The sequence below is a fragment of the Tupaia chinensis genome, unplaced genomic scaffold (assembly GCF_000334495.1).
Source record: "Tupaia chinensis unplaced genomic scaffold, TupChi_1.0 Scaffold144002_1, whole genome shotgun sequence".
NCBI classification, from domain to species: domain Eukaryota; kingdom Metazoa; phylum Chordata; class Mammalia; order Scandentia; family Tupaiidae; genus Tupaia; species Tupaia belangeri.
The window spans coordinates 14,889-20,678 of record NW_006203853.1 but is presented as its reverse complement, the minus strand read 5'-3'; the positions used below and the strand labels follow the sequence as shown (position 1 = coordinate 20,678).

The following is a 5,790-nucleotide window of genomic DNA, read 5'->3' as shown; positions in this document are numbered from 1 at the left end:
AGGAGGCAAGGGGGTTAAGGCTCTGGGGACAGACTACAACGCCAGCGTTTCAGTCCCAGACCGCAGTGGCCCCGGCGCATGTGAGAGTCAGTGCTGACACTGAAACAACTGGAGGAATTCTGAAGAAAATCCCCCTACCTTGAAAGAGTGCCAACACTATAAAGGAAGCGACTTTGACTGCGAGTGGAGACTTGATTCATCAGAATTTGGCAGGAGGAATTATCGGGGTCAAAGGTGCTAAGATCAAAGAACTTGGAGAGAACACTCTGACGACAATCAAGCTTTTCCAGGAGTGCTGTCCTCACCCCACCGAGAGTCGTGCTTATTGGGGGAAGCCTGATAGAGTTGGAGAGTGCACAGAGAGGAGCCTTGACCTTACATCTGAGTCTCCTATCAAAGGACGTGCACAGCCTTGTGACCCCAAGTTTTATGATGAAACCTATGACCACCTGGACTTCCTGTGGGATTTCCCACGTGGGGAAGAGGTGATTTGGAAAGAATGCCTCCTGGTCAGGGTGGACGTCCCATGCCCCTATCTAGAAGAGATTATGTTGAGATGAGCCCTCATCAAGTCCTCCTCCTCCTCCTCCTCCTCCTCCTCCTCCTCCTGGACGAGGGGGCAGGGGCAGGAGCAGAGCTCGGAATCTTCCTCTCCCTCCACCACCACCACCTAGAGGAGGAGATTTAATGGCTTATGACAGAAGATGAGGACCTGGGGACCGTTATGATGGCATGGTTGGCTTCAGTGCTGATGAAACTTGGGATTCTGCAATAGATACACGGAGCCCATCCGAATGGCAGATGGCTAAGGAACCTCAGGCTGGCTCTGGATATGATTATTCCTATGCAGGGGGTCGGGGATCATATGGTGAACTTGGTGGACCTATTATTGCTACACAAGTAACTCTTCCCAAAGATTTGCCTGGTTCTATTATTGGCAAAGGAGGTCAGCGAATTAAACAAATTCATCATGAATCAGGAGCTTCGATCAAAATTGATGAGCCTTTAGAAGGCTCCGGAGATCGGATCATCACCATTACAGGAACGCAGGGCCAGGTGCAGAAAGCACAGTATTTGCTGCAGAACAGTGTGAAGCAGTATGCAGATGCTGAAGGATTCTTGTTTTTTGTTTTGTTTTGTTTTGTTTTGTTTTTGACAGAGGTTTTTGCTATAGGGCATGTGTACTCGCCAGACAGAGACAGACAGAGAGACAGAAAGCGAGAAATCACCCCCTGGGGGGGGATGGTCACGCCGCAATCCCTTCTCCATTTCTCCTCTCGGGATCTTGGGCACACACGCACACGTGCCCGGCGTGAGTTTGAAGCCACCGGGTCCAGGACGCGAACCGCGGTCAGCTACGGGGGAATCCAGTGACATAGCCATTACGCTAACTGCTGGTCCCACGTTGAAGGATTCTAATGCAAGATATATATTTTTTTATATAGTGTGAAGCAGTATTCTGGAAAGTTTATCTAAGACTAGTGAAGGACTGAAGGAGTCCTGCATCTTTTTTTTTTCAATCTGCTTCTGTTTAAAAAGCCAACATTCTTCTGTTTCATAGGTGTTCTGCATTTGAGGGGTAGTGAAACTTTGCCGTTCACCAGATGTAATGTTTTAGTTCCTTACCAACAGGGTTGGGGGAGGGGAAGGGTGTGCAAAAACTAGCATTGAAATTTTGAAGCAGCAGCAAAGTGAGTGAATTTTATTTTTGTTCATTGTTGGTGGTAAAAAGAAAAATCCCCCCCTCATGTAATTATTGTGAACACCTTGCTTTGTGGTCACTGTAACATTTGAGGGGTAGGACAGAGAGGAAAAGGAACAATAGTCCACATGTCCCTGGCATATATTCAGAGCAGAGTGTAGAATGTAATGCTCTTTTGTAAGAAACGTTTTATGAGTTTTAAAATAAATTTAGAGAACCTAAAAAACAAATTCTTACACCCAATATATTAGCATATTGAGGAATACAGTGTTGTTACCTCATAGCATTCACAGTAGTTTTTTTTTTAAGAATTGTTTATTTTTATTTCATTTCTTTTTTTTATTTTAATTTGACCAGATAGGGACAGAGTGAGGGAGAGAGAGAGATGGAAGGTGAGAAAGTAAGCCGTCAGATCTGGGACTAGAACCCTGATCGGCCATGTGGGAGTCCAGCTCCATTAACCACCATGCCACCTGCCTGCCCTCACAGAAGTTTTTAAGACATCCTGATAGTTGGGACAGCAGATAGCATAATGGCTGCATCGCTGGACTCCCATGCAGTCAACTGCAGTTCGAGTCCTGGACCCAGTAGCTTAAACACACTGGGCGCGTGTGCATGCGTGCCCAAGATCCCGAGAGGAGAATGGAGGAGAAGGCATTGTGGTGTGGCTATCCCCCCTAGGGGATGACAGCCCAGTAAGTACTGAGCTGGAGGCACTGCATAACCCACATTCCCTGTTCCTGGAGCGTGCCAGGACAGTGGTTGGTGGCAGGTTAGTGAGGTTGGGCTGGATCTGTGGCAGTGGTGGGGCAGGCTTGATAAGTCGCCTCTGCAGCTGGCTGGTAGTTACTATTTGTGAAGCTGGATTGATTGGTTTGGGAGCAACAGGCTGAGCTGGGACGATCGGAACTGACATTCTCCTGGGGTTGTATTAACCTCTACTGGCTTTGCTTGCTGAAGAGGCTGAGTGTTTTTACCGGACTTCTGACTAACCAGTTGGGTTGAGCTACTGGCTGTTGTGGCAGTACCAAGTTGGAACTTGCTCCCAGATTGAATCTGCTGAAGATTGGAAGCAGTTGCCAGAGGAATAATGGCCTTCAACTGTCTGTGCTCACTCCTCCAACAGCGACGGTCTGCACAGCTGGGTGCACCACCTTATTTGGTGACTTCAAAGGTGAGATTGCTCTTTTGCTATGTGTCTGTGTTGTAGAAGTTAAGATTGGCCAATAACACCACTTTCAGATACGATTATGGTCTTTGACAGCGTCCCGGAGTAGACTGTGAAAGACCCGACCTGCAGCCATAGGCGCTGATGCTTGAACTGTCTGTCCTGTAACCACTTTACTATTGATTGGTCTTGTAAAGGTGAGCTTCGCAATTACTGGACCAGAGGTTGACATTCGAGCCTGCTCAGCAGTCTCAATCGGCACCAGCTCCATCATCTGTCTTCTGCTAGGAAGTTGATCAGGCACAAATCTGGTGGCACCACTGCCTCCTTCTTGCAGCTGTGCTCCCTGGGCTCCTGGCAGCTGCAGTGGCAGCGCCTCCGAGACACAGACCTGGGTTTATTCAAGATCACGTGCCCAGTGCCATTCCACTGCCGCATCCCATCTGGACTGATCATGCTTTTGCAGGTAAGCTCCTTGAGTTCCCTGTATATTCTGGTTGTCAGTCCCTTATCGGAAGCAGTTTGCAAATGTATTCTCCCATTCTAAGGGTTGTCTCCTTACCCTAGTTATTGTCTCTTTTGCTGTGAAGAAACTTTCTAGTCTGATATAATCTCACTTGTCTATTTTCAAAATTATTTTATGTGCTTCAGGAATCTTATTTTAAAGGTCTTGGCCTACTCTGATGTCTTCAAGAGTTTCCCCTGTGCTTTCCACCAGTAGTTTTATAGTTTGAGGTCTTGTTTCAATTCTTGATCTATTTTGAGTAGATTTTTGTCAATGATACTTTTCAACATAACTAGAAGTCCTAGCCAAAGAAATCAGTCAAGAGACTAAAATAAAAGGCATTCAAATAGAAAAGATAAAGTGTTATTATCTCTATTTGCAGATGATATGATAATACACATGGAAAATCAAAACAATAAAGAAAAATAACCTCCTGGAAGGGATAAATGAACAATAAGGTGGCAGGATATAAAATCAACATACAAACTTTATAGCTTTTCTTTTTGTAGAATAGTGTGCCTTAGGGCACATGTGCTCACTGGAAGAGAGAGAGAGACAGAGACAGTGAGATGGAAAATGAAAAATTACCCCTCAGGGAGATGGCCACACCACAATCCCTTTTCCTCCATTCTTCTGGGATCTTGGGCACACACACACAGAGCGAGTTTCAAGTCACCGGGTCAGGGGCTCAAACTGTAGTAGGCCATATGCGAGTCCAGCAACAGAACCGCTACACCATCTCCTGGCCCCAGATAATGCTATAGCATTTTATACACCAATAATGAACAAATTGAGGTACAACTGAAGAAACCAATCTTATTCACAATAGCCACAAAAAAACTGTAAGATATCTAGGAATAAATCTAACCAAAGAAGTGAAATACCTCTACAAGGAAACTATGAAAAGCTTAAAAAAAAAATTAAATGATACAAAAAGGTAAAAAAATTCCATGCTTCCAAATTGGAAAGATTAATATAATCAAAATGTCAATCCTATCCAAATTAATCTACAAATTCAATGTAATTTTGATCAAATTACCAGAGATATTCCTCACAGAAATAGGAAAAAAATCATAACATTTGTGTGAAAACATAAAAGGTATACCAAATCAATACAGTGCAAAAACAATAAAATAGGAGGCATTTCCTTTCTGGACCATAAAATATATTACAAAGTTGTGGTCATCAAAACAGCATGGTACTGGCACAAAAAGAGGCAAGTAGACAAAAGGAACAGAATAGAAAGAAGAGGATTCCTCCATGGCTCCTGAAAACTAGTGATTTCAAGAAAAAAAAAGAGAAATGAAGATTTCCTACTGATAATTCAGCCTCCAGCCCACAAACTCGAGTGATAGGGAGCCTCTCTAGCCTACTCTCTATCTCTGTCTCTGTGTCTCTGTCTCCCTCTGCTTCTGTCTCCTTATTATTTTGTAATTTTTCCTTTTTAAAATTTTTTAAGGTAAAGCATTCTCTTGCTTTCAGCCCCGCCTTTATCTTGTTAATAAACCACTCTCCTCCTCCCACCCAGGAGAGGCAAGAGACAGGCCTTCAGAAGAAGATTCCTCCATGGCTCCTGAGAACTAGTGATTTTATGCACCATGCGGTTTTCTATTTTTGTGCCTTTTAAAAAACTAATAATAATTTTTTAGTTGTTTTTTCCTTCTTTTTTTCTCTGTTTCTTGGTTGTTGTTTTTTCTCTGTCTCTGTTTCCTTTTCTTTTTCTTTTGTCTCATCTCTCTGCTCTTCAATTTCTATTCACTGTGTTTCTAGACGGATCTAAAGGAACTATAGCCAAGCATCCAAATACTATTAGGGTTAACATATTCCTCAACATGCACTGAATCTGCTGCACAAAGGGATAAAAATGAAATGGCAAAGAGATTCCAGATCACCTCTTTTTGCACACTCCTGAAGGCTCAGATTGAATTTCAAGTTTAGGAAGAAACACACCTTCCATCAGATGACTAGAAATCACCGCAGAACCACAAGAAATATGGGAAAGCAAGAAAATACCTCTCCTCCCAGGGAAAAGAATAATTCCTCTTCATCCACAGAGAGTTGAAATGTCTGATAAAGAATTTAGACTATTCATAATGGTGAAGTTAACAGAGATAGAAGAGAAGAGAGACAATGAACTGTGGAAGAGAAAGAAGCTGATGAGTTCCAGGAGGTGAGGAAATTCTTGCAAGATCTAAAAGAGGAATTATACACTTTTTTAAAAATCAGATTGGGGGATCAGCAGTTAGCGTAATGGCTATGTCGCTGGACTCCCACGTAGTTGACCACGGTTCGAGTCCTGGACCCAGTAGCTTAAAACTCATGCTGGGTGCATGTGTGTGCGTGCCCAAGATCCCAAGAGGAGAATGGAGGAGAAGAGACTGCGGCATGGCCATCCCCCCTGGGGGGTGATTTCTC

At 43.8% G+C, this 5,790-nt stretch overlaps 2 pseudogenes; one reads left to right on the top strand and one right to left on the bottom strand.

Annotated features, from left to right (window-relative positions):
- LOC102469714 (heterogeneous nuclear ribonucleoprotein K pseudogene) overlaps positions 1-1,583 on the top strand; it is a 1,742-nt pseudogene extending 159 nt beyond the window's left edge.
- Positions 1,584-1,900: 317 nt separating this feature from the next.
- LOC102469290 (protein lin-54 homolog pseudogene) lies at positions 1,901-3,141 on the bottom strand (annotated as a pseudogene).
- Between the last annotated feature and the right edge of the window lie 2,649 nt (positions 3,142-5,790).